The sequence below is a fragment of the Nipponia nippon genome, unplaced genomic scaffold (genome assembly GCF_047370975.1).
Source record: "Nipponia nippon isolate SJK-2023a ecotype South Korea unplaced genomic scaffold, ASM4737097v1 scaffold_2, whole genome shotgun sequence".
In the NCBI taxonomy this organism is placed as follows: domain Eukaryota; kingdom Metazoa; phylum Chordata; class Aves; order Pelecaniformes; family Threskiornithidae; genus Nipponia; species Nipponia nippon.
The window spans coordinates 89857898-89877079 of NW_028262336.1; positions in this window are offsets into that span (position 1 = coordinate 89857898).

A 19182-nucleotide genomic window follows, 5' to 3' on the forward strand; every position below is an offset into this window, starting at 1 on the left:
ACCACATCTAACAGGTCTGAATTTTCTCTGTCTACAAAGTTTACCAAGTGTCGTTTACCATTTTGTATTTTCTTAAACTTAGATTTAGAAATTGAAAGTTCTTCTGGTGTTTTTCATGTACTTACTAGAAGGAAAAGAATGACTGAATTCACTTCAAGACTCTTATTGACTCACACATATGCCCGTAAAAACAATGACAAGGTCTTGCTCATTGGCTCTCAAGTGGTGCAGCACAACTTGTATTCACATGGCTAAAACTCTCTATTCCCTCCAAAAAGAGTACTTTGTCCCTAAAGTCCCCTGAAATAGTCCTTGAGCCATGCTATCCCTCAGATCATGGGTAGGAATAGGCAGGGGAAAGCTGATTTGCACTGACTGTAGGCATTCTAGGCAGCATACCAAATGTGAAACAAAATAGATAATTGCATACAATTGGCTGTGCCTATCCCCTCTTGCATTTTGTCTGTTACTATAGATATCGCCCTCAGGTCCAATTACAACTTTGGTTTTCACTTTGAGAGCATTTAGCAATTTCTCTAGAGTCATTCTAGAGAAATGTTTTCTATTCACACAGGTTCACAGCTATGAATATCTGAAATTTACTCCAGTTCCAATTTTGTGTTATTCTGTCTCGCTCTGCACTGACAGAGGGAGGGGGCTATGCAGAGATAATGACATAAAATCATCAGTTAAAGACACGGTCTGTATATACAAGCAGATTGAATTAGTCTTTCATCTTTCTTCAGAGTTCTAAATGCCATTTTGATATGGTTTTTATTATATGCTTATCATAAATGACAGTATGTGTTTCAAATAAACTAATATATATGTACTAATTTCTACACTTGGTTGTTACTGCTTGGAAAATATCATACAAATATACAACTTTTAATTATATAGATGTGTTTAATGACCTTTGCAATTCTAGTTCCAGATGCTTAGAAAAATATACCTGCTATTCAAACATAAGACGTAATTTATTATATGAGTACAAGTTACTCCCAGGAAGATTCCGACTGGACACGAGAGGAAAATTTTTCACAATGAGAACAGTCAACCATTGCAATAATCTCCCCAAGGAAGTGGTTGACTCTGCTACACTGGACACGTTTAAGACTCAGCTGGACAGGGTGCTGGGCCATCTTGTCTAGACTGTGCTCTTGCCTAGAAAGGTTAGACCAGATGATCCTGGAGGTCCCTTCCAACCTGGTATTCTATGATTCTCTTACTATTTGTGAATAAGAGACATAAGCTCTGCATTTGAGAGAATGCACATACTTATCTAGGTATCAAAATAAAAATAAAATATTTACTAGAGGACTATCCAGTGCAACTTCTCAAAGGAAATACTGTTTATCATCAGTATGAAATACCTTGCAGATTAAGAACAAATGAAGATATTAATATTTCATATTACCTCTATTTACATATTTTTAAGAGGAGAAATTATTTCCTTTTCCTAATGGTCCCAAGACTAAAACATTGCCAAGGCTTGTACTGAGTTAGTTACATGATTTTAATATCCATTGCTCAATTTCACTTTGTTAATTTTCTTATTCAGGTACTGCTCAGTAGAATGTCTTTTCATTAGCTTGGTGAGTAATATAGGTATCTTGCCTTTCCCACAGGGTGGGTACTGTTGCCTACTTTGCTAGACAATCTGTTCAAAAACCTGGAGTGTTTGCCTTATTAATAGGCCCCAAGCAACAGAAGGCCTTGCTATGAATTATAACCACATTGGATGGATTCAGTAATAACTATCAGTTAAAAAATGTTTTTTTGAAATAAGGTAGACTGTCTAAGTATATGCCATATACAAAATTACTGCCATTTCAAAAATTATAGGCAAAACTGCTTATAGCTTGCTTGCTTTTGTCTATTGTTTTTTTCATTTTTATTGTTAGATTTAAGGAAATTTCCAGACTCAGCTTCTGAATTTTCAACAGATTCTGTGTTTAAAACCAAACATAAGTCATACTGTTCTCAAGCCACCTCAACATTTAACCCAAGCCTACTTCAAAGCTGATATGTTTCTTTTAAAATTATGGATTACAATTACAGATTAAAATTATTGATTTATCAATATTGGTAAACATTACCTGCAATAAAAACTGAAATATTAGCAAAAATGAAAACTTTTACTCAGGTACGAGTTTGTGGCAGGTTTCAGTAGATACATTTTTTCTCTGAAAATTAATGTTTTACTTTGCCTCATATGCATTTAAATGTATATATCTTTAAAACACCAGTTAATTACATTAATGCCTTACAGTTTGAAGTTTTATGTGTCTTATAACTAAAAGATTTACAAAGTCAATGTGTCTTTCAAAACAGTCAACTCTCTTACTTTTTTTTTTTTAAGATCCTTAATGAGGCCTGAAAGGCTTATGGTTGATTGAAGTTTGTTTACTCAAGAAGTAACAGCTACTAGAGTTTACCTACTGAAAGTGACATAATTAACAGCTTCTGTTAAGTCTATGGGTTTCCAGATATGTCAACATCACAATGGATACTAAATGTGTTGCTGAACAGATTTTAAAAATGCACCTCAGGTATTGGTCATTGGCAATAACTCTTTCCAATATAAATAGAGAAAAAAATGTTACCTTATTTAGCAAAGACAGGAATGGGAAATAATTTATACATTCTTTGTGTCATACCTTGGTCAGAGGGAACATACTTTGTGTTGGATATAAAAATTTTAGCTGTGAAACCTAGCTTCCCTGAAGTCATCAGTGAAACTTCAAACAGCTGTCTTAATAAGAGCCAGGAGTTCATACCCAAGTTCATAGAGTTTAGACAGATTAGTATGAACTGAAAATTCTTACTCTCTGATAACAATATGATGTCCTTTTTTTAACTACAGTAGATAAATATCTATACCACAACCTAACTTATAGCTGATGCTGGTGTCCCTGACACGAGGACAAAGGACATAAGCTACATAACCATCTGCTCATTACCAGTCATTTACTAGGTTACAAAGTATGCAGCTTCAACTGTGTTGATTTGTATAGTTAAACTGATTGTCTAGATTCTTTCCATATCAATGGAGAATCTTAATCTCCACTATGAATTTTATCCCAGCTACGAATTTTCATCCCAACTATGTCAGATGTCCTGCCTTTGGAGGCAGATATTTCTCTCCATATCAGTGGACAGAGAAATAACCATCTCCTAAAGTAGGTCATCTGACATAGCTGGGATGAAAATTTTTCTGGAGGTATTTATCTTTCTTCCTCAGCAACAAAATCATTAATAAATATATTATGAACCTGGCTAAACTGGCTCCTAACATTTAGGTGGCTAAAATTCAGTGAGACAACTCTCATAACTATGCATATGCTGATATGTGTGCTGTCTACAGAAAAAAAAAAACAAAATCAGCTGATTATTGGAGTGTTAATATGGGTTTCTCTATGAGAAATATATGAAGCAAGTGCAACAATGAGGAAAAATAAATGAATGAAGGCATAGAGTCTGTGAATCTATTTCCTAGAAGCTCTTTCAAGCTGATGTTAGCCATATCAACTTATTTTTTATAAACAAAGATATTTGGGGAAAGCTGTGGGATAGAAAAGAAAATCTGTAGGACAAGAACTAATAATACTATTTTTCTTTTTCTGTCAGTGTTGCACATAGTACAATTTTTGGTTGTCCCTTCCATACTGTCATAATTGTGACAGAATGATTGTTCATATTAATTGAATAAATTAATATGATACAATGCAGACGGGTCCCTCTCTTGACCAAATAGGTTTTGCCTCTCTCATATATCTAGTATATATCCACTACAATATCAGAGTCACTATGAAATCTGTATTTCCAGGTTGTTTTTGATCTGTGCATTTCTCTTTTGTGATCAGTGAGATAGCCTTAGCTCATTATTAATTAAAGCATTGATTAAATCTGCTAGAGATCTTTCAAACTTTCTTGGGGCTTATCCTTTTATTCCAAAATCTGCATTACAATTAATAACAAGTAGAATTAATAACATTCCCATCCTTTCATTAATTGCTTCAAAAGATGTACCTTTTATGAATTAGGAACAGTTACCTCTGTATTCTGTGGAAAAGAACATAAGTACTTCAACTCTGTCATTCCTGTGCCACTCAGGCCAGCATCTTATCTTGGGGAAGACCCAATCAGCACAGAAGAGGAAGCTTTCTGACTCAGGGGCAGGACATTAGAATAACAATTGCAGACCACAAGACAAAGTGCAAAGGAGTATGGGGACCACACTGCCTGAAGTAAGGATAGAAGTAGAGACCAGGTCCTGGGAAGGAAAGCTAGATTAACTGAAAAAGAAGAACGGAGTAAAGACAGGCTGATAAATTTATGCAAAGAAAAAGAAGGAAAGAAGAAAAAAAAAAATTAAAAAAAAAAGAAAACCAGCAGCCGTTAGGAGGAGCTCTGTTTAAAAGGCTTAAACAGGAAACTAGAGAAGGGAGATGGTGAAGGCATAATTAAGAAGAATAATTTTGGTGACTGGATAAATGAGAAGCCCAAGGAGTAAGGATGGGATTGGAAGTCAGTAAAGACAGCAAACGGACGAAGGTAGGAGAGACAGATTATATGAAGAAGAAGATATCAAGAATAAGAACCACTTGAATAAAGAAAATCAAATACGGACTTCTGGGGCAATATCAAAATAAGTGCGGAATACTGAAAAATGGCAGTAGTAGTTATAGTCAAGAGACATTGGAATGAACATGTATAGGGAGAGGATGATTGGACTGTCCACATTAGAAGGATGAGGCTGGAAGGAAAAATCAGATGATAAAGTATCCTGGTTTCAGCTGGGATAGAGTTAATTTTCTTCCTAGTAGCTGGTATAGTGCTGTGTTTTGGATTTAGGATGAGAATAATGTTGTTAACACACTGATGTTTTAGTTGTTGCTAAGTAGTTGCTAAGCAGTGCTTACACCAGTCAAGGACTTTTCAGCTTCCCATGCTCTGCCAAGTGCACAAGAAGCTGGGAGGGAGCACAGCCAGGACAGCTGACCCAGAATGGCCAAAGGGCTATTCCATGCCACATGATGTCATGCTCAGTATATAAACTGGGGGAGTTGGCTGGGGGGCAGCAATCGCTGCTCAGAGACATGCTGGGCATCAGTCTGTGGGTGGTGAGCAATTATACAGTGTATCACTTGCTTTGTATATTATTATTGTTATTATTATTATTATTTGGTTTTATGATAATGATGATGATTATTACTACTACTACTATTACTACTATTCTATTTTCTTTTCTTTCAATTATTAAACTGTTCTTATCTCAACCCACGAGTTTTCTCCCTTTTACCCTTCTGATTCTCTCCTTCATCCCACCAGTGGGAGGGAGCGAGCGAGTGGCTGTGTGGTGCTTAGTTGCTGGCTGGGGCTAAACCACAACATAAAGATACAGTATTGAGAAAGAGGCAGTTTAGACAGGCGTACCTGAAGAAAATGAGGGAATAGATTCTGTCTTGCCAAAATATAGTTTCTTCTGATGTTTGAGGGGAATGAGCAAATACCTGTGAAATCTACTGCTGGTGCCTCCCCTTGTGAGTGTTGGTTTAGAGACCACACTTTATGTTCTTACTTATTCAAACAGCTCAAGTGGCAGAAGATGAGAGATTTTGGTTGTGTTAACAGAGTGGACAACTTACAGCATTGATTTTGATGAACCTTTTAATAAAGAAGGGTGTTACACATCAAAAATTCATGTTCAAAGATTATTAATTGTGAGAAATCAAGCAATCAGGTGGCAGATACAAATTAAGAAAAGCATATAAGGTTGTCCATAAAAAGCACAATTTGAGGTTCACATCAATATGGGGAGTTTAATCATGTTTTTGGCAGGAACTTTATTCTATTTACTGTACAGAATACACTTGTGTTACACTCAGTGTAATGAAGTAGCAAAAGTATCCCCAAAACGTCCACCAAATTACCTGAAGGTGTGTTAAGTTGTATATACAAACATTTTCAGGGGGAGAAAAAAAAGGTTCTGTGGTTAAGATATTTGATTAGTGTGGCAAAGACGTAGATTCTTTACTTATCATGTCACTAACTTCCTTTGCCCTTAAAGCCAACTTTATGTTTGGGTTTTGGGATTTTTTTATTGGTGCACATACTGACACCCTGGAGTCTCATTTTCACTTACAGTTAGTACTCACAGCTGAAATTAAAGCCAATAGATCTGTGTTGTGAACATAAAATCCTGCAGGAAGCTCATTTGCCTTAAAAATCAAAACTTAAATGAATCAAATTGGGCCCTCACATACCAGTGTATCTTTTCAGTCTCCATCGAGGTTCCTCATCTAAGACAATCTCTCCCTCATACAGAGTGTAAGAAGATGAATTAATTCTTGAATCATTCAGATTCTAGAAGCATAAACATTATAGGAAAGTCCATGAAGGTAATAACTAAATATACCAAGTCTATATTTAAAAGGAAGTTTGAATATTGTGCTGTAAATATATGACTAAGACATTTAACAATGAAGAGAAAAAGTACTGAATTGCTGTCCATTTTAAAACCACTAACCATTCACTGTATGTAGTGTCTGCAATAAAAATAATTTAATAGACTGATAGAATGATTATAACAGCTGTATTATCATGCTCAAAAGGGATAAAATTACTATTTAGCAGGCAGTTTTGACTTCTGAGAATTTGGGTTTTCCATCTCAATATTGCTCTTTTGTTATAGTTTGTTTTGTTTAATACTTCTAATTCTGTTTTTCAGCTGGTATGCTTTCTAGCAAATGCCATTACGGATTGAAATCACCTTTTCCCCTATTACTTTTAAATTACAAGTGTTGTTTGCTGTTCCTTCCTTATTGCCTAAAGCCCTTGTATTCTTGTTGTCCCAAAGTATTACTTTTCCTCATTTTCTGATTGTCAAAGCCTTGAAGTTAATAGATTCAGTAGGCTTTTTCCTACCTGCAACAAAAATATCCTTACAATTGCAAGAGTAATACTTTGTCTCAAAGCCACATTACTTCAAATGACCAAAATTAATGGCTACCATTATTTTTCACAGAATTAAAGGACGACTGTTTATATTTGTGTGACTCAGTGTTTATTTTAATGGCAATCACCATTACTAACACTAACTCAGGAAAAATTCTTTTGTTAATTAAGGAACACATTGAAAAGTTCTAGGTCAGGTTTAGAATGATTCTTAGAATCCTAACAATGCATTTGAAATATTTGCTCTCAAGAAATCATTGAATAATACCTCAGTTTATGTTTAACTTCATGTAGTTTTGGATGGCTTTATGGTGACTTAATATGACAAAACCAGAAAATAATTTATATTGATGTGATTATTGATTGACCAGAAATTTTGCAACTTGTAAGCTTGAGAGAACAGGAAAGTTTATTCTAAAATTGTCATTTTTTGTTTAAAATTCTAAGGATAGTCCAGAGAGTGATTATTCTTGTTTGGTTTTTTGTGGTTGTTGTTTGTTTTTTCTATTTGCTGGTTTTCCCTTAAAGAGATTAATTATTTTTTTCAAAGAAGAAAACTTCATGTAAATAAAGGAAATAACTAGAAGACTTTTCCCAAAAAAAGGTATTGTCCAAACAAGTTAAGCTTTTTTTACTAGAAGAAAGATAATTTTTTTCTATCTGTAATCTGCAAGCCATATTTTAAATAACGGCAACAATATTCCTTAATGTATGTACAATAAATAAAAATGGTGTATTTTTTTCTGTATTTGTAAAAGCTTCTCAGTAATACAGATGATAGAACTGTTATACTAATAATAATGCAAGTAAAAATAAGTATCAGTTGTTTAATTTCATTTTACAATTGGTTATTTTTAGATAACTTACATCCCCCTTAAGAAAGAAATAAGCTGTATGCCTGTAATGTAACAGCTTATGCAAACACAGCATTTTGCATTCAGATCTATCATACAAACAGCTATGAATATTTACATTGGTGTGAATTAAGACTGTGATGGTATTAATTTAGATAAGAAAAGCTGGCCAAATCCCAAAGTGCTACGGGATTTTTAACATGTGTCTGGAAATAATAATCAGAAACTTGCAAATGAAAATGTGGTGTAACATCTCACTCTAAAGATAGTACCTTCATGACGTCCAGCCACCAAACCCTCATTACTAGCAGTCTGCAGTATCATCATGGCTACCAGCTAATGGGACATGAAGCAAACCTCTCTTGTTCAGAGAGATGAAAATGAACTACTAAGTCAAACTGACACTCCAAACAAGGAACCAGCTGGCACAACCTCACCACGAAGTGCATTAGAAAGGTAAATAACCTCATGCTTAAACAGATTAAATTGAAGAATCCAACTGGCGGGGGATGTTGTTCAGAGTTTTTTCATTTGTTGGAAGAATTAGATGAGACAAAAAATGTTACCCATGATATATCAGGACTGAAATATGTTTCAGCAATGAGGAAAAATATGGGGAGGTTTTTTTGTGCTTTTTACAATAATTTCTATTTCAATTATAATTTTAGATTGGTGGTAGATCATATTTTCTCCTTTGTTCTTAAATGTATTTGTCGTCTCTCCTTAAAATGATTCTAAACCACTTGTGACCTCTAGTACTTTTGGCATCACTCTCTTCAATAACTGAAATTAGCAGCCCAAAGTTCTGGAAAGGAATTGCAATACTAAAAGTTTTAATGGACTCCTCTGTAATGAAATTAGACCTATTTTAGAGATATCACATATCAGGTCTGGAAAACTGGGAATGTTTTGAAGATACTCAGTTGAGATCCTTATTCATCTATTTAATAAAGCCAACACCAGATCCTCAGAAACTTTTAGCTTTTCTGTTCCAACTTTGATGCCCAGTTTCCATGTAAAGTAACAAGAAACTAGAGGTATACTGAGACTTAAGATTACTTCCTTTTAATTTTCCTCCTCCTTTCTAAGTGTGGAAAACTTCCAGTGTAAATGAGCTTATGTTGATTTTATACAAAGCGAAGTATTTTCACATTTTTGGACTCCTGAATGTATGTTAGCCTACAAAACATTGTAGAAATAGATTGCACAAGGAAGGTCCTGTATTCCAGCCAGTGAGTTGTACAGTAACAAGACTTATACACTGATTATCTCCCAAAAGCTTGGGTCTGACCAATACTGATAAGATGCATCCCTTTCTGCATACTATACATGCCCTGAGTGGTCTGGATTGCATCTTGCTCCCATTACTTTTGTCTTTTTTTCAGATCCTTGGCTCAGATTCCAGCCAAGATGTGGACCTTTCATCCTTCCTTACAATTTTGACTCTGGCTCCAGATTCACTGAGGTTATCTACACTACTGTGGCAGAAAGGAGGAGGTGAGCTCAGACATTGGACACTTTCCCACTTTAAGCACTCTGCTCAATTATTAATCTGCTCTCAAGAGAGGGAGGGGGAAGCCCTTAAGCATTATGAATGTGAGTCAGTTCATGCCACTTGGCTTTGAGACATGGTTAGATTTGAAGCCCCCTTTATTTATCAGCAGCAATGTAGCTGTCAGCATAGCTACTGACTTATCAGGTTATCAAGTTCTCTTTGCATTGGCTCTAACAGTACCTATTCTACTTATTCTGCTCATTCTGGTCTCTAACAGGGGCCATGGCCCCCTCTTCTCTGAGCTCTTTTGGAAATGAGGCACTGCAGAGGGCATAGCCACAGAAGAGTTATGATGTTTCGACTGTAAAAGGATTTCTGGTTTTCCTTTCAATGTTATTGTGAAAGGAAAATTTAGGCAAAAAACAACCGAGAGAGAGACTACCCAGATTCCTGTACTCCATTTAAGTAATTGTAAAAGAATACACCAGTTTTCATACTGTATATCCAGAACTAGAATGTAGGAAAAAAAAACTGGCTAAATTAGGGAAAAACGGTATGCAAGTTTTGCATTTCAGTCCTCAGACTACTATCAGATCAACTTTCTTTTTCTTCAGGAACATATCAGGCATAAATTAATAAATATAATCTGAAATCAGTAGAGTATCAGCAATATAAGCCTTAGAGTATCATCAATATAAGCATGGCGATGACTTCAGTACATTTAAATGCCAGAAGGAGAACAGCTCTGTTTCAGTCTTTAGTGATCTAAATTCTTTGTCGGTGATTTACTGTATGAGTCCCAGTAATATAGGTGTTACTCCAGAGAAATGAATTAATTTTTACCAAGTTAAATATCGCATTCTTCTTGTGATCTATACATACAGCTCTTTTTGTTTGTTTGTTTGGTCTGATTTTTTTTTCAATAAATAGTAAATTTCCCTGGCAAATTTTAGCCTTTTCTCTTTTAGCCTGTCACTCTCAAAGTAATGCCATAAAGGATATTCAGAGAAAGCCTTTTCAAAGTAGTTAGATATATATTCAGCCTGCTGACTTCAGCTATTAAGTATGTTAGTTTAAATAGGAAAAGGTAGATTTTATCTGGATCTTTTTTATGGTTAAGCTGACAATGAAGGTGTGGAATTGAAAGGGTAACATTTCAAGAAATATAGGAATGTTACCAAACAGCTTTATTCCGTATAGCATATATGTATTGACAGTTATAATACAAAAAAAAAAAAAAAAAAAAAAAAAAAAAGAATGGGACAAGTATTAGTATTTTGTATTTAGCAAACAGCAAGGACAACATCCTTGTGTTACTTACATGCAGATGAATCATGAGTAATTACATGAAATGAGTGAATTCAGAGCAGCGTAAGAACCCAGAATAGATTTTTCATACTTTCTCACAGACTTCATGCAGCAAACAGTGAAAAATGATACCTATATAACACATTTCGTTCCTCTAGGATAGCAGTTCCCAGGTCAACCTTTGGTTGCCACGGTCCTCCTTTCCTTCAGGGGAACAAGACTTCTGATTTAAACATTACTAGAGAAAGGAGGTCAGGAGCCAAGGGAAAGAAGAGGCCATTCAACCACAATGCTCCTCTGTGTGGAAACCAGCCTTCAGATGGGAGCTCAGGGAGTTGCAAGATGCCATTCTTCCCTGTCTCCCTTTAGCACAAAAGCCAAGCCCCTTGGCTGATCAGTCAGCCCTCATCTTCAGAGAACCTGGGGAAAGAAAGATCTCACTGCTAGCTGTGTCAGTGAGGCTTTTAACTTAAATAAAATACATTAATTTTAATCTGCCCTTTACTCACCATTAAAATGTCTTGTACAACATCATCAGCCTTCTAAGCATTCTGAATGAATCCAGTACTTCTGCAGATATTATAAGATGGTGAATGTCTGAGACTCCATTGCTAAAATCTCTGAAATTATAGTTTATCCATTCAGAATAAATGAAACTTGTTTTAGAATTACTTAAAGTCATTTGTGCTATGTCTTTACTGTTCCCCACATTTTTCATCAGCAATCCTTTCAGTCCTTTACTGTGTATCCATTCAGGATTCAAATAATTATATAGGAAACTGAAGGGGCTATTAATATTTATAGCACACCTAGGCATATTATTCTGGAGGTCAAAAGAATGCAGCATTTGGCATCGCAGTACAATTGAGATGTGCTACTGAACACTTAGGAGTGCTTGACTGCTATAACAAATTATACAGACACTCTTCCTACACACTTTATTTTTTGTTGTTATATCAGATAAATTCTCAAAGAAATTATGCTAAAGCACATGCCTTGAAAGAGCTGTTCAAAAAGTTTTCCTCCAAAAAGGAACAGGATTATATTGTAACTAATTTGTCGTATTTATGGATTTCTTAGAGGTAATATTGAGTTTCATGTTGAAAATGGACAATCAAAATACAGATTACATTCTTTAAAAGAGGATTGCAAACTCTCTGGTAAATGCCCTGGCCACATAGTTTATCATTAGTCTGAAACATTTTCTTTAGGAAATGTTAGGTTGCAAGGGAAGTCTGAAACGTTCTTTAGAAAAAAATTAGGTTGGAAGGCACCTCAAGAGGCCACCTACTCCAAAGAAAAGCTAATCCTGCTGCCCTTTGCTCTAAACAGGGCTAATCAGTTCAGATGGCTCAGGGCTGTGTCCAGTCAAGTCTTGAAAACCCCCAAGGATGGCAATCCCACAGTCTGTCTGCATTGTTGCTGTCCCACCGTTTTGGCAATAAAGTTTTCCTTATATCTAATGGAAATTTCCCATGTTCCAGCTTGGGTTTGTTGCCTCTAGTCCTACTGTTGTGCATCTCCAAGAAAAGTCTGGCTCTGTCTTCTTTGAATCTTTTGACCATGTAGTTATAGACAGCAATAAGGTTTCCACTGAACCTTCTCTTCTCTAGGCTAAATGGGCCCAAACTTGAGAAGAGGAGGCTCAGGGAAGACATCGCAGTGCCTGTCTCTCCTTTTGCTTATTATTTCCACCTCTCCTTTTGAAGCTGTCCGTATAAATGAAAAAATGTTCGTGACACCAGAAATGAAGAATTTTTTGTAATCTGCAGGCTCCAGTACTAACTGCCATGTAGCAAGCCTCTATTCAGTCTTTAATATTAAATGAGCAAGTAAGAATCTCACTTAAGTCTCTCAGAGCATACCAATACTGCTAAATAAAAGAGACAATGACAAGCTCATGTACTTGATCAAGACACAATCACCCACAATGCTTAATTGCTACCTGTCTCCTTGGCTCTTTTTTGGACTGCTTCAATTGGCTCTCCCCAGTCAGTTGGCACTCTTGTGGGCTCTCAAACAGGACTGATTCCTGGCCTTTTTCCATTAAAAAGAATTGATACAGCCTCCGAGGCTAGGTGATTAGGCAGTATATACTCAATCTTTCAGGCCTTTTATGCAAATTCTAAATGTTACTAGATCTAGTCTCTCTGTTCTTTGAGTCAGTACAGCCCACATAGGATTCTTCCCAAGCCCACTATTTTTTTTTTTTGCATGTTATATTATACAATTACGATTTTCCTTATTACAATGCTTTGATTACTTATAAATGCTAACAAACTTTTCTAATTATGGCATACATATATATGGTACATTAAAATTTACATAAAGCTGAAATACTTCCACCTACCCACTTAGTTCCTCTCACAGCCATTTGTAGTTAATGGCTGATTCCTATCAAGTGTCTGACTTAAGTGGGCAGAAGTGAGCTTAAGAGATCTGAATTCTCAGGAGGAGATTGCTTTCCAACTTAGGCATGTAAATGAGGTACCTGAAGTTACATAGTGTGAAAACTACACTATGCATTAAAAAAACAAAACAAAACAAAGCAAAACAAAACAAAAAACAAAACAAACTTTCTGATAGACAGACTTTATACCATAAGGCACAGTTCCTTTCAAGGAAGCATTTCTGTAATGGTTAACAGTCACGGAAAAGTCTTAGTATAACTTTACATATAGAACAGCTGGTACACCCACACAAAAAATGTATTAAAGAGCTTTGTCAGTCAGAAAATGTAAATGCTTCGGTTAAAAAAAGTTCAGCACACTTACTTTTCTTTCTTTTATAAACATTTCAGCTAATTACTTACAGCTTTAAAAGCCTCATTTTATCCCCAGAGCACCCTAGAGTTAGAAACCTTTATCTAGGTTTAGTAGTTGTGGCAGGATGCCATTTGCACTAAGTGATCAGTGAGAAGTTGTCAACTGCATCTGATGTCATAAAACAAGAAATGTCCTAGAAACTGCTGATCTGTTTGGGCTTAGTGCAGAATCTCCCATTGAATGAGTAAATAAATAGTTCTATTTGTTTCAAGTAAAAACATATACTTAATTTGTGCCAAAATATTCTCCTAAAAAGGTTGCTAACTAATCCACAAAGGAATGTCCTGTCGGTGTTCAAAACTGAAAAGAATGTGAGAAAAAACCTACCAGACTGTGCACGTAGAAACTGCTGGCCTGTATTTTAATGTGGTTTAGCAGTTATCTGAAATTCCTTTGGATTAGGCTCTCAGGGAAAAATTTCCAGATATGTTGTGTCATATCATTTACAACCTTCATTAAGTTACAGAATTTCCATTAATAAACATAGCTAGGACTGGCTCTTCAAAAATCTCTGTGGTAGGACCCATCTAAAGGTTTTTTTAGGAGACAATGAAGAGATTTCCCCACACCCCATATGATCTTTGTATCTAACATTGTCGTCAAAGACCTTTCTTTCATTTCCAAATAAAAAGCTTAATTCCGGGTGAAAGAAATCTAGTAGGGAAAGGAAGGGAAAAGATTAGTAGCCTTTGAATAAGCTTCACACTCTTTAGGATCTGGACTGGTAAGTGAGGCCAAACATACGAAACTAAGAAAGACTAGTTTCAACCACTAGGAACACCCAATCCCTGAATTTCTTAGCTATAATACCAGTAGAGGCTCTCAGCATTGTCAATATTAGCATTTTCCTATGGTTCCCTCAGGACGAAACACACTAGGGATGCTATAAGCATATCAAGTTTGACAGTTTGAAGATCTAAAATATTTTATCATGTAAAAGTGACAGATTTATGATTCTATTCATATGCATTTACATAACCTGCATCATTGCAGATCATGTAAAGCAAAACAATGTATTTCCTGAACACTGTATCATAAAAAAAAAAACAACAAACTACTCAGAATGCTTGATTATAAGTTCTGTTCCAGATGTGAGAAAGTCCTGCTTTGCTATTTACTAGCCATGAGTTTGCAGGCAAATATGGTTATTTTAGTAAAAATAACCAGAACAACATGGACATTCATACTGCCAGGCTGCTATAAAATGGATTAAGTTAACATCAAGGTGGCCTTGGTAAAATGATTTCTAAACATATTGGGAGTAGGAGGGATTTAAAGAAAAGGAGAAGTGGGATGAAAAGGAGATACTGAATCCAACTGAAATGCTTCCGTTCTTCAGAACTTAATCATTAAAATAGACTATGTTTTTAATAAGACTGCAGCAATTTTAAAATTGAAAAATGTCTTATTAGATTTTTTTTATACTTCATTATTTATTTTTCACTTATAAAATTATCCGCAATCATACTGATATAAAATCAGAAGCAGTATATTGATGTATTTCACTCAAGCCGGTGCAATAGAGAATATTCCAAGATATAATCAGAAGAAGAAAGGTGTTTGTTGACATTTATGAATATTTATGAATATTTAGCAGGTAAGGTAGTCAGGTAGACATTAATGACTTTGTAAAGCTTCTAACATCATTCAAGCATAAATAGTGAAGGCTGGATTTTGACTGCTCTATTTGTTTGAGCAGAGATATAGGGAAGTTATTTAGTATCAGCAAATCTTGTGCAATGTGATGACCTGTAAATGAATATCAAAATTAACTGCAGATGTTGCATGCAATAATCAGAATGTTCTTCATACTCTAATCTTTATGTAAGCATTTGTGACAATTAAAGCAGCTTGCAAGACACAGTATCTGAGTCTGACTTCTGGTGAAAGAAGGCAATATTGTAGTTAATGCATTGATTTTGGACCCAAGGAATTCCTGGTTTTTTGTCAGCTTTGCCATAAACATCCTCTCTGACCTTGGGAATGTTTCTTAGGTTGAAATCCACAAAGGAATATAATAATTCTGTTGTGGAAATTAAACAAATATATATATATATAAAAAAAAATCCTTAGAAACTCTAATAAGCTACAAATATTTCCCAAATATCTAAGTTCTGCTTCTAAATATGTCCAGAATTTCTTTCTCCATTGCAGGTCTCAGCAGCTCAGTCGTCATTTCATCTTATTTTTCTGATGAAGATTCATGAAGTGGATGTGGGTTAAGCAGACTCTTCTGAAAATCAGTAGACAGTACGGCTTCAAAAATCTTTGGTGGATTCAACCTTTAATTTCTTGGTGTTTCACTACCTCAGCAGCAAAGCAGAATAACGACGTTAAATTTTTCTGTGTTTGGATATAGACCCCATTGTAAATTCTTAGAGACTGTTCATTAGATGTGTTTGCATGGAGTTCTACTTCTTAATCACTTTCTCTTGTTGGATTCTTTCCTTCTGTATAAACATTTAAATATCAGTTTGGGACAGAAGCTAGTTTCAAAGTCTCAATTCTCCAAGGCCACACATGATAAACATGGGAATGCTGTTTGATGCGGTCTTTCTGGACAAGGTACCGAAGCAAATCTATATTTAAAAAATACTACCAAAGCTTCCATGTGAAATAGAACTCTGAATGGTTATGGCACCAGGACATAGACAGTTGTGAATATATCCATAAAAGGAAACAAAAGACTTGTTGGGTTTGTTTGATTGTTTTTTGATCAATAGAAAAATATATAGTGACTTCAAAGGCTTAGTCAATATCTGTATGGATTGCTAAATGTTGGATTTACGTTTGGTCTAACATATCCAAGACATTTTTATAAATTTACCTGATAAAGTATTCTGTGCACTGAATTTTGTGATGTAATAGACTAAAAGGCTTTATAAAATTCTCACAATCAGTAACTCTTTCAGAGAATCAAAAATTAAGAACATAATAGCAGAAAATCAAATACATACCACAACTGATTAAAAAGTGAACAAACAATTATAACTTTTGAAGGCAGAAAGTCAATGGAGTTTTTCTTTCCACTTCATGTGTGCATTTCCATTAATGATTAGAATATTAGCTAGCATGAACATACCTAAATATTTTAATGTGGCAGGTATGTTTAGATAATATCATGGAATTTGAAACAAATACCATATAGTGAAATTTGCTGTAGTTGCAGTTAATAGGGCTTTAGAACATATTTCAAACAAAAGCAGCCATGCTGCATATCTGTATCCTCCCTATCATCACTTTTGCATTTATATACACAGATTACATTTGCATATCTTGACGATTTATACATTTTAACTAAATTTGATTCCACAGGAGTGTTTACATCAAGGGAACATGAACATTTAAAATTCCAAGTTATCTCTAAATTATTGATTTCAGGAGAATGTGAGGGTTTTGTGCATTACTCAACTTTATGTAAAATGGCCAACTAATGACAATGTTTAATTCTGAACTCTATGTTCCATTAGATTTATAGAGTTCTCTTAGTTCTGAGCCAGAAGCACAGATATGACTTTGTAAAAAATTTATACAACATAACATTTTATCATTTTGTTAATTTCTTCAGGATAATATAGACATCTTTACACAGACTGCAGTACTTCAAAATCTTAGACTATTTTTGGTTTAGTAATTTTAGAAAGCATTATGCTTTTATGAAATATATTTGTAACATGATATCCAAAAATGACAGACCTGGTCTCATCAGTCAGTTTAAACATAATATCAAAATGGTGTCTCTGAAATGACTTCTCTGAAATATTAAAGCACAGAAATGCTAACAGTAACATTCATTCTTTGCTTTGTGATCTCCTCTGGACTGCCTAATTTGTAAAGAATCACACAATCTGGATGTGCCTTTGAAAAAGAATGCAAGAGCCAGATTGTTGCTTTTTGTGGTAAGGAAGAAGACACATATTATTCTTCATATTGGAAGAATAAATTATATCATCAAATTCTCACTGATGTGAACTGAGAGTGATTATGCCTAAGATATAAAAAGAAGACTTGCAAGGAAATGGTATTTCAGAAAACTACATTATTTCTGCAAGAGAGGGGAAAAATGTGGTAAAATCTTTGAGAATTGGCATGTATCTCAGGGACTGGTACTAGCAGGAGCATTTCAGGATGTTTAATATTCAGACATAGAGAGATTACTCTTCTCAAATAATAGACTGTGCTTACATAACTCAACGTAACATTTTAGGATTCATGCTGACTTGATCAAAAATGGATTTTTAACCTAGGAAGTAGTCAGTGAAGTCCTGCGAATTCTGATATGCATGGACACATGGGAAGCAGATATATAGGAATGGGTGGAAATAAAAACTTAAGGATACTAAAAAAAAACCAAAAACAAAACAAAACACCAAGACCAGGCAGTACATATTAGGCATGGTATTTCAGACTGCAGTTGTTCTGATTGAGAACTCTGTTGACACCAAACCCAAACAACTAAAATATATAATTAATAATACAACCAGGCTGGACAATAAATGAAAGCAATAAGAATTTCCATTGCAGGACAGAAAGAAAGGGAAAAAAAATGAGAGGGAAAAGAAGCTAACAAAAAATTAACATAGTGAATGATTATTAAATTTGTTTTTTTCTCCATAGTTCAGAAACAGAATCCCTCGAGGCAGAAGTCACTCTGGAGAGGTATGTTTAGGAACTATACTAATGGGACCTCCCTCTAGTCCCCAACCTCCAGACTTGGATTGCAGCAGTGATCCTTGTAAGAGTATGAAAGAAAAAAGCAAGAGGAAGCACACGATTATGGGAGACTTTAATTTTCTGACTTTAATTTGAATAGAAAACCCTCCATAGGCATCAGTAGGTCTTAAATATCCTTAAATATCAGTTGACGAATTTATGTATAAAATAGTCTATGAAGTAAAAATGTGCTGGTGCTACTTTAGAGTTACTTTAAGCAAGCAGCAGGGAGGAGCAGTACAGGGGTTAGTTGTAAAATATAAGCTTAGATCAAGTAATCATGAGCTGATTCAGTTCATTTTAAATTGCAAGACAAACAAAAATGAATACATAGCTAAGGTCTGGGGTTTTAGAAGAGCAGACTTTGAGAAACAGAAATTAGTTACTAGGGTTGACTGAAATGAAGAGCTCAAGGATTTGAACATAGTGGAAGCATGGAATTATTTTAAGTCAAAAGTGCAAACACTATTTGAAGCTTGCATTGCAAGCAAGAGGAGAAAAATCTTAGCAGGAAAGGGCTACAGACCTCTCTGGAGGAAGAAACACCTCACATAGGATATTAAGAGTAAATAAAGAACCTAAAAGGAACAGAAAAAGGGATTGATCAGCAAGGAGAGCTATGTCTCAGAGGTCAAAAAGGGCAAAAATAAAACAAGAATGGGCAAAAGCCTAGTTGAACTGAAACTTGGAAAGAAAATTAAAACAAGTAATAAAAATTTTTCAACCACATAAATAAAATAGAGTAAGAAAAGAGAAAACTAAGACAACTACACATAAAAATGTTGAGAAAGGAGCTAATTTAAATATGGCAGCAGCATCAAATACTCTACCTTATTTTTCAAAAAAGATGCTAAGGAATATGACAGCAATTGCTGATCAGTCAGTAAGAATGAAAATAATGTAAATTACCATATCTAAGGCAGAAAAAAACCTTAAAATGCTTACACTGACCAGATGAAGTATTCCGTAAGATCTGAACCCCATATATGGAAAGAATATGTAGATAAAATTGAAAAATGAGTTGCAA